The following is a 10,813-nucleotide window of genomic DNA, read 5'->3' as shown; positions in this document are numbered from 1 at the left end:
AATGAATTATTTATTCATTCTCGTAAGTATGTATGTATCTATCCATCTGACCTACCTATGTTTGTTTTTGACCTCCGTAAAAATCCTGTCATATTTTAAGTGGTTGTGTGGGTTCTACATTTTTTACTGAACATTATGTGTCCAAAATTCTTTTCTGTCATTGCATTTAGCTCTAGTTTATTTTCACTCTTGTATGTTATTTCATAATGTAAACATACCACAATTTATTTATTCATTCTCTTGTCAGTATGTATGTATCTATCCATCTGACCTATATATGTTTGTGCATATCTATCTATACCTACATATCTCTATAGATAAATAGTTTTCAGTTCTTTTTAATTATAAACACGGCTGGGAAAACCATCTTTCTACGTATATCCTAATACTCACATACAAGAGTTTTTCCTGTGTATATGCCTGAGAAAGAGTGTGTGAGCTGTACTTTACTAACAGCTATTTTTCCTAAATAGTTGTTCCCACTTAGATTCCTAGCAGCAATGTGAAAAATTCCCACTGAACCACATCTTCTCTATTTAGTTGGTATTGTCAGACTTCTTAATTTTTGTTAATCTCAGCCACAGCATTAAACACAGAATATTCCACAGCTACTGGTCTGCAGCTGTCCTTAGGATAGCAGTTGTGGCATTTCTCTGTGGGAAACAACTGTTAACACAATGAAACATCTCTTTCTTAGCAAAACAGAAAGTGGGCATATGTGCGATAGACACAAGATAAACAAACAAACAAAACAGAACAAAGCCTCCTGTCAAAGTCGATGGATTTATTTCTACATTGAAAGTACTGTAACATATGGTTATGGAGAACTGACTGTGCACATGCCAGCTCATGGTGACATCCACTTCACAGGTGGGATGTGTGGCAGTTCCCGACCACTGAAATAGCCACGTTCTTCCCCGGAGACTTCCCTACCTGATCTCTTCAGCAGCCATCTTATTGGATATACAACATAACAACATAATGTAAACCAATAATACTTCCCAGTGAGCTCAGCTAATCCATTCTGGTCATCAGCCTCTCATGATATTTTGATAACATATGATTTTTTTTCTTCCTTTACAGTCAACTAGATTGAAAAGAAAAACCCAACAACAAAAATTGGAATAACTGATGTGGAAACTAGTTCTGCCCTTTTGAGCCCTTCCTTTTGCTGTGACAATGGGTCTGCTTGTCATTCGTGGCACATGTATCATGCTCTGTAAACCTATATCTTGATCTTGCCGTATAAGCCTATCTTTCTCTCCTTATGAAACCTCATTTTCATGCTTGTCTTAAAAAAACAAAACAAACAAAATACAGTTCCAAGTACGTTTTTCTTTTCTTTTTTCTTTTCAAAGATAAGGTCTCCTTTTGTTGCCCAGGCTGGAGTGCAGCATCCTGATCATAGCTTGCTGCAGCCTTGAACTCCTGGGCTCAAGTGATCCTCCCGCCTCAGCTTCCCACATAGCTAGGGTTACAGGTGTGCACCACCACACCTGGATAATTTTTTTAAAAATTTTTGTAAAGATAGGGTCTTGCTATGTTGCGCAGGCTGGCCTCTAACTCCTGGGCTCAAGCAATCCTCCCACCTCAGCCTCCCAAAGTGTTGGGAATACAGGTGTGAGTCACCACCTCTGCCCTTTTTTTTCTATTTTTTAAAAAACATTTTTTCTTGACAGGCACAGTAGTCCCAACCCAGCCACTGCACTCCAGGCTGGGCAACATAGAGAGACTCTGTCTTTAAAATAAATAATTTAAAAAATACTTTTTCAATTAAAAAGCTTTTTATTTTTATTTGTTTTTATTTATTTATTTATTTATTTATTTTTTTGAGACAGAGTCTCGCTTTGTTGCCCAGGCTAGAGTGAGTGCCGTGGCGTCAGCCTAGCTCACAGCAACCTCAATCTCCTGGGCTCAAGCGATCCTTCTGCCTCGGCCTCCCGAGTAGCTGGGACTACAGGCATGCGCCACCATGCCCGGCTGATTTTTTCTATATATATTAGTTGGCCAATTAATTTCTTTCTACTTATAGTAGTGACGGGGTCTCACTCTTGCTCAGGCTGGTTTCGAACTCCTGACCTCGAGCAATCCGCCCGCCTCGGCCTCCCAGAGTGCTAGGATTACAGGCATGAACCATCGTGCTGGGCCTAAAAAGCTTTATAAAAAAGCATTTTTTTCTTAGTAAAAATTAACCTGTCTCATAAATTAAATCTGAGGAGGTCCCGCCTTATCATATTTGCTTCCCCTAAAAATACAAATTTGAAAGCCAATGTTGACATCTGTCAATGCTTTCCAAAGACTGTATCTGAAAAGCTGAATCCAGAATGAGGAGACACCAATTCTCAACACAACACTAATTCACTGTGTGACCTCTGACCTCTCTAAGCATCAGTTTCCTCAGCCGCAAATTGGGGATAAGATTTGCCCTGCCAGCCTCATAAGGCTGTTGTGAGAGTTAAATGATAACATCTCTCATTTATTCATCCAGCCTTCATTGAGGTCCTGTGTTGAGGTGTAGCGTTTTGCCACCCACTTGGGGAAATCAAAAGACACATGAGAACCCTTTTTTCCCCCCCTCTGGAGTTGTCAAAGTAATACAGAAGATTATAAAAGTCATGAAAATTGTAAAAGTGAAAAATTGAAAGAAAACAGTACTGAGAATCCCTTGAAGGGGGTTTTTGAAAGGTTTCTCCTTTTCTAATCTGACCAAAGGCATTCTACAGATTTAAAAATGAGTATTTTCATTGCCAATTGTATTTAAAGAGACATTTGATTAAAGTGAAATACAAAGAGACCACATACTCCATAATGGATGCCAACTCAAACCAGAAGCTTATAGCTAGAGATAGGCATACAGCTAAAACTTGGGATCCCACGAATGTTCTGGTTTTCTAAATCTCTATGAGCTCAAAGGACTCCCCTTTATCTTATTCTCTTCTCCTAGTTAACCAGCTAACTTCTGTAAGAATAGGATGCTGCTTCTCTACAACAGAGGATATTATTGCCCCGCTCATAGATTTTGTTAAAACATAGAGTTGCCACTCATAGATCTCTAGGAAAAAAATATTTCTAACCAAAAGGACCCTAAAGTTGAAACAGAATCAGTTGCAAGCCTGTCTTCTTAGTTAATTAGAAAGTGAAAATAGACTAAGAGAAGAAAAGAGGAGTCATTTTCCTCTTTCCTTTCCCAGGCTGGTGGATGGCTTAGGTTTAGAAACTTCTGAGCTCGAACAAGCTAGAGTAGAGAGATGTACTTTTTCCTCAGGCTCAGCATAGAGATGTATAGAGAACTTGGTATACTCTGGTTGCTCTTCAGATTGTATACCTTTGTCCCTTTTCTTTTTACTAAAGATTTCCATAGAGAGGAACAATTCTGAGTCTTCACCCAATTTTCTTTCTTTTTCTTCTTTTTCTTTAAAAAAATTTTTTAAAATCATTTTTCTTGTTTTTAATCTTTTTTTTTTCTTTTTGTTATAAAATCCAAAGCCTCAGAAGAATTTTTTTTTTCAGACAGAGTCTCTCTGTTGCCCAGACTAGGCCAGTAGCATCAACAAAACTCACTGCAACCTCAAACTCCTGGGCTCAAGTGATCCTCCTGCCTCAGCGTCCTGAGTAGCTAGCTGGGACTACAGGCGCACGCCACAACGCCTGGATAATTTTTGTATTTTTAGTAGAGATGGGGTTTTGCTCTTGCTCAGCCTGGTCTGGAACTCCTGTCCTCAAGTTATCCTCCTACTTTGACTTCCCAGAGTGCTAGGATTACAGTCGTGAGCCACCACGCCTGGCCCCAGTTTTCTGATGCTTTGCGTCTGCAGGGCTAATTTAAAAAGAAAAAAAAAAGATTTGGCTGTGGTTTAACTCACCTCTCTCTGCTAGAATGCAATCAGATACAACAGCAGGTCGTCAGAGCTTAGCTGTTTCAGGAGGACTAGAAAGTGCCCTTACACTATCAGTCATGGTTCAGAATAAGGGACTAATAAATCACTACCTTGTGGGTACCTCCTGGGGGACCATGAAAATAGGTTGTTGTCTCATCCTTCTCTATGAAGCTGGGTTGTTTCCTGTGTCAGAGGAGTTTCCTGTGTTGGTATGAACAGGTGGGAGCTGTGAAAGTAATGACAGTAAATACAGACACACTACGGGGAATAGTTGCGCATCCTGGGTATGGGAAGACCTGGGTTTGAGCCCCGGCTCTGCCACTTACCAGCGAGGTTGCCCAGATATGGTAAAATAGGAGCAGTTTTAGTGATATGACGACTACCATGGTGTATATTTACTACTCTTCTCCTGAACTATCTCAATAAACCTCTCAAGAGCCTCTGTTTCTTCATCTGTAAAATGAGGTAAGTATAAAGCAAGACTTAACATTTGTTGGACATTTATTAAACATCCCAAGCACATTACATAGATTCATTCAGATAAATTTCACAGTAACCCTATTGGTAAGTAAAATCATTAGCTGGGAGTTCAGGTACACACCATCACACCTGGCTAATTTTTTTTTTTTTTTTTTTTTTAGAAATGGGTTCTCACTCTGTTGCTCAGGCTGGTCCAGGCAGAAAGTCTATAATGATAAAAGATTAGGCCAGGCACAGTGGCTCACGCCTGTAATCCTGGCACTCTGGGAGGCCAAGATGGGAGGATCCTTTGAGCTCAGGAGTTCGAGACCAGCCTGAGCAAGAGCAAGACTCCCATCTCTACTACAAATAGAAAGAAATTAATTGGCCAACTAAAAATATATAGAAAAAATCAGGTGGCATGGTAGCACATGCCTGTAGTCTCAGCTACTCAGGAGGCTGAGGCAGAAGGATCACTTGAGCCCAGGAGTTTGAGGTTGCTGAGAGCTAGGCTAACACCACAGCACTCTAGCCCAGGCAACAGAGCGAGACTCTGTCTAAAAAAAAAAAAAGACTAAATTCACCAAGAACACATAGCAATTAATTATAAGTGACTCTACCTCTAATAAGAGCTTCAAAATATATGAAGCAAAAATGGACAGAACGGGCAAAAAAAAGACAAACCTACAGTTACAGTTGGAGATTTGCCTTTCAGTAATTTGTAAAACATGAAGATAAAAAAAGAATCCCTGGGAGGCCGAGGCGGGCGGATTGCTCAAGGTCAGGAGTTCGAAACCAGCCTGAGTGAGACCCCGTCTCTACCATAAAAATAGAAAGAAATTAATTGGCCAACTAATATATATAATATAAAAATCAGCCGGGCATGGTGGCTCGTTCCTGTAGTTCCAGCTACTTGGGAGGCTGAGGCAGGAGGATCGCTTGAGCCCAGGAGTTTGAGGTTGCTGTGAGCTAGGCTGACACCACGGCACTCATTCTAGCCTAGGCAAGAAAGCGAGACTCTGTCTCAAAAAAAAAAAAAAAAAAAAAAAAGAATCCTTAAGAATATGAAAGATTTGATCAATGTCATCAGCTAATTAGATCTAATTGACATTTATTAGACACTGTATTCAGTGGCTGCAAAGTACACATTCTTTTAAGTGCAATGGACATTTTATCAAGACAAACCCCATATTGGGCCATAAAAAGTCTCAATACATTTCAAAGAATATCTATTACAAGTAATGATATTATTATTAAAATGAGGGTGAGCTTTAACTATTTGTCTCATAATCTATGGTTTCATGAGTTCTACTCTAACATGATAAATTTTCTAATACCTTCTCCCCAGTCTGCTAACAATCTTTATTATTTGCTTATTAAGTTTCCAGAGATCTCACCAAGATTAAAACCCCATTTTTGGCCGGGTGTGGTGGCTCACGCCTGTAATCCTAGCACTCTGGGAGGCCAAGGTGGGTGGATGGGTGGATTGTTTGAGCCCAGGAGTTCGAGACCAGCCTGAGCAAGAGCGGGACCTCGTCTCTACTAAAAAAATAGAAAGAAATTAGCTGGACAAATTATTTATATATATATATATATACATATATATACATATATATATATATATGTATATATATATATTAGTCGAGCATGGTGGTGCATGCCTATAGTCCAGTTACTCGGGAGGCTGAGGCAGGAGGATTGCTTGAGCCCAGGAGTTTGAGGTTGCTGTGAGCTAGGCTGATGCCAGGGTACTCTAGTCCGGGCAACAAAGTGAGACTCTGTCTCAAAAAAAAAAAAATAGGTCGGGCAGGGTGGCTCACGCCTATAATCCTAGCACTCTGGGAGGCTGAGGCGGGCGGATTGCTCAAGGTCAGGAGTTGGAAACCAGCCTGAGCAAGAGCGATACCCCATCTCTACTATAAATAGAAAGAAATTAATTGGCCAACTAATACATATAGAAAAAATCAGCCGGGCATGGTGGCACATGCCTGTAGTCCCAGCTACTTGGGAGGCTGAGGCAGGAGGATCACTTGAGCCCAGGAGATTGAGGTTGCTGTGAGCTAGGCTGATGCCAGGGCACTCACTCTAGCCTGGGCAACAAAGTGAGACCGTCTCAAAAAAAAAAAAAAAAGAAGACCCAGTTTTCTAGTCCTCAAACAATTGAGCTTTTTAAGTAGAAATTGAATAAGAAGAGTTTGAACTTCGTCTCCCTTTTCCTGGGTTCTGCAGTTCCCCATTCTCAGAAAATGCAATCTTCCACCTGAAGCTTAGCACCATATGATTTGGACACCAGCACATCTGTTGCTTAAGATTTTCTAAAATAATCTCAGTTACCACTGAGGACAATGAACTTCTGCAAAAGCGAATCTGTCAATCAGGAATCCTCTCTTCAGAGCCCTCTGCCTGTTCCTCTGTTGACTTCTGGAGTCGAGGGAAGCTCTAGTGTCTGTGCACACACCTCCCTCCCAAAAAAGCTGTGCTTTTTGTGTCTGTGCCGGGTGCCGATGTCTCAAGAGGCAGTCCTTAGACCTAAAATAATACAATATTTCAGGGGCTCCTAAACTGGAGTCCATTGGCCCTACTAGGAGGGTTTGCCTGAAAATGTGTGCTGATGGCATTTTCCTGGGAAAAGAGCTAGCTTTCATCAGATTTTCAAGAAATAGGAGCTTTAGGCTGGGAGTGGTGGCTCCCACCTGTAATCCTAGCACCCTGGGAGGCCTCGATTGCTCAAGGTCAGGAGTTCGAAACCAGCCTGAGCAAGAGCGAGAACCCTGTCTCTATTAAAAATAGAAAGGAATCAATTGACCAACTAAAAATATATATACAAAAAATTAGCCAGGCATGGTGGCGCATGCCTGTAGTCCCAGCTACTCGGGAGGCTGAGGCAGGAGGATCACTTGAGCCCAGGAGATTTAGGTTTCTATGAGCTAGGCTGATGCCACGGCACTCACTCTAGCCTGGGCAACAAAGTGAGACTTTGTCTGAAAAAAAAAGAAAAAAAAGAAAAGAAATTAGCTGGACAACTAAAAATATATAGAAAAAATTAGCCAGGCATGGTGGCACATGCCTGTAGTCCCAGCTACTTGGGAGGCTGAGGCAGGAGGATCACTTGCGCCTAGGAGTTTGAGGTTGCTGTGAGCTAGGCTGATGCCATAGCACTCTAGCCTGGGCAACAGAGTGAGACTCTGTCTCAAAAAAAAAGAAAGAAATAGTAGCTTTGACTTCTAAAATGCTAAAAGACTACATTAACTTTTCAAGTTGTCAAAAACATCTTCACACATTAGTCCTACAGAGGACCCCAAAGTTGCATTTTTGTTTTCTCATCTGTAATACAGGGTTGCATCAAAAAACATGCAACGTACTCATTGGCTTCACTAAAGACGTTCAAGACAACAACCCTAGCTTCCACTTAACAGTTTTGCAGGCTTCCTTTCTTAACATCCTGCAAAATAAAACTCTGGAGACAACGGTTGGGGAAATGCTGGTTTAGAAAGTTCACTTATTTTTCCATTCATTTCAAATACTTACCAAGCCTGTAGTATGTGACAAGCATCTGCTGGGTGCCGTGGAGGTTACAGCTGGGACGTGGCACCCTGGGTTAACTCAACCTCAGCAGCAGACACAGGGCTCCAGGGGCCAGAGCATGAAGTCAGATGAACCCACATCTGGATCCGGCCCAGCACACCTTACTAGCTGTTGGACCTTAGGGAAAATGACAAAACGTCTTTGAACATCAATTTAGATTCCTCATCTGAGAAATGGGGCTATGCAGGTAACCACTACCATATGTGATTTCGGGATCTTTTAGGAGTGTTGTGTAGGTGGAGCTGAATCTTGCCTCTTTCCTCCTCAACTTTGCTTCTGGGCGCCCTCCCACCCCCCAACCCCCTCCGTGCTCATTTTCCTGCAGCGCCCCCTGCCACCCCCTCCCCCCTTTCTTTCTGTGTCTTGAATAACCCAAACTCATTTCTATCCCAGTCTCGTTGCACCTGCTGTTTCCTCCGCTAGGAGGTGCTCCTCTGAATCTTCGCAACTCCGCTTTGCAGTTTTTTTTTTTCTTTTTTTGAGACAGAGTCTCACTTTGTTGCCCAGGCTAGAGTGAGTGCCATGGCATCAGCCTAGCTCACAGCAACCTCACACTCCTGGGCTCAAGCAATCCTCCTGCCTCAGCCTCCCGAGTAGCTGGGACTACAGGCACCATGCCCGGCTGATTTTTTTGTATATATATTTTTAGTTGGTCAATTAGTTTCTTTCTATTTTTAGTAGAGGCGGGGGTCTCGCTCTTGCTCAGGCTGGTTTCGAACTCCTGACCTTGAGCAATCCTCCCGCCTACAGGCGTCAGCCACCGCGCCCGGCCCGCTTTGCAGTTTTCCTCACTCCTTACCCCTGGATCTCAGCTCATTCACGGTCCATCCTCAGCGATTTTTCCTGGCCATTCTCCAGGATCACACACTCTCTCCATCACCTTTCTGTCCACAATACGTTATCTAATATTTCACTAGTGTGCTTATCTTTTAAAAATTCTATCGCTTCTCGGCCTTTTGGCTAAGATCAAGTGTAGTATCTGTTCTTATCAGTTTAATATCTGATACGTCCTCTATCCGAGGACAATATATTAAATGGATTTTTGGAGCAGGGAGATGGAATAGGAGCTTGCTCCGTCCACTCCACGCATCGACCTGGTATTGCAGTACTTCCAGGAACGGTGCACCAAAAAAATAAATAAATAAATAAATAAATAAAAATAAAAATTCTTTTTTTTTTTTTTTTTTTCTGAGGCAGAGTCTCACTCTGTTGCCCAGGCTAGAATGCTGTGGCGTCAGCTTAGCTCACAGCAACCTCTCAAACTCTTGGGCTCCAGTGATCCTCCTGCCTCAGCCTCTCAAGTAAAAAATTCATTTTTTTTTTTTTAAAGCAAGTCAAATTTAGCAGCGGGGGACTGTATACGAATAAAAACTCATTTCTTCTCGTTAGAACTTGTTTAGGGCTGTGGCTCCTGGACATAAGGCAGTGCTCAGAAAAGTACAGAGCTGGGTAGTATTTATTGAATGAATGAACCACATGAAATCAGGAGGCTCGAAAAGGGTGTTGACTGGTACAATTGAAAAGCAAATCGACATCAGTGGTTCTGGCTTTATACTTGTTACTGTAATATCTACATATCAAAAGAGGGGCAGGTTTTTATATTTGCATAACAAATAGGCTCAAAACAAGTAATTGATCTAGAACAATAGTCCCGTATCAAAGGTGAGTTCAAGTTCCAACAACACAAAACAAAAAATTACTGGTTGAAATCCTACGCCCTCTTCACTCTCCCCACCCAGGAGGTTTACCAAAAATTCTTAGGCGGTTTTCCCCCTGGCCAACGATGACAGCTGTTAAAATGGGAGGAAAAGGTTGACGCAGCCCTGTGTTACGGAGGAAGGAAAGGTTATCTCACCTTGTACAAGTGGACGCTACACTGGGCACTGTTGGACAGGTAACATGAAATGGTAAGTGGGCAAGCGGTGGACTGAGATGTATTAAACTGGAGGGAGAAGCAGGGGGCAGTGTCTCCCACCTGTAATCCTGCCATTCTGGGAGGCCAAGACGGGAGGATCCCTGGACGTCAGGAGTTCAAGACCAGCCTGAGCAAGAGTAAGACCTCCATCTCTACTAAAAATACAAAAAATTAGCCAGGCGTGGTGGCATGCACCTGTAGTCTCAGCTACTGGGGAGGCTGAGGCAGAATGATCTCTTGAGCCCAGGAGGTTGAGGTTGTTGTGAGGCTGATGCAATGGCACTCCAGCCCAGGCGACAGAGTGAGAGTCTGTCTCAAAAACAAAACAAGAAAAACCTCTTGGAGGGAGAGCCCTGTAATTTCTATTAGAGCCCAAAAGCCACCCCAAATAAACCTTCAAGCCAAGTAAGAGAGCTGGGCCCATGCTACGAATGCAGCAGCTTCAAGGCACGGCCAACTAGATGGTTACCCATAAGCCTCTCCTAATGCTCCGGAGCCTCAGCTGGATTCAGGTGTGGGAGAAGACAACAGCATGGATTCCATTTCCCTCTCCATAGATCATGAAGAGCCAATGCCAGGGTAAGGGCTCTAAGCTTTTGAGATCTCCTAAGTAAGGCTGGACCAGTGAATAGCAGTGTAAAGAAAAGGGTTGGTTGAAGAGGAAAAAGACCTATTTGGAGAGGCCAGAGTGAAGACTGTTAATAGTCCAGGCAAGAAAAAGAGTATATACAGAGTACAGAACCGAGAGAGAAGCAATATAAAACAAAGAAGAGTGGACATGAGTTGTATGGGCCATTATTTTCCGGTGGGGCTATGCAAGTCATAAGAGCTGCAACCTAAGTTGGGCGGGGCCTCGTTTCTAGGGGTTTGTTCTAATGCTTTTGGCTCCCAGGATGCAAACTATTATGTGCCTCTTCAAAATAATAGCCCCTGGTGTCTACTAGCCATATCATGAGAGAGACATTATCAAGGCACT

At 42.5% G+C, this 10,813-nt stretch overlaps 2 non-coding genes across 2 annotated transcripts; both read left to right on the top strand.

The window, feature by feature from the left end:
• Positions 1-600: 600 nt before the first annotated feature.
• Positions 601-733, top strand: LOC142873605 (small nucleolar RNA SNORA41). Its single transcript, XR_012921600.1, has one exon. It is a non-coding gene; the product is annotated as a small nucleolar RNA SNORA41 (small nucleolar RNA).
• Positions 734-8,862: 8,129 nt separating this feature from the next.
• LOC142873466 (U2 spliceosomal RNA) lies at positions 8,863-9,053 on the top strand. The gene has a single exon (XR_012921504.1). It is a non-coding gene; the product is annotated as a U2 spliceosomal RNA (small nuclear RNA).
• Positions 9,054-10,813: the final 1,760 nt, after the last annotated feature.

Source organism: Microcebus murinus, chromosome 10, assembly GCF_040939455.1.
Source record: "Microcebus murinus isolate Inina chromosome 10, M.murinus_Inina_mat1.0, whole genome shotgun sequence".
In the NCBI taxonomy this organism is placed as follows: domain Eukaryota; kingdom Metazoa; phylum Chordata; class Mammalia; order Primates; family Cheirogaleidae; genus Microcebus; species Microcebus murinus.
This window is presented reverse-complemented; position numbering and strand designations above follow the sequence as displayed.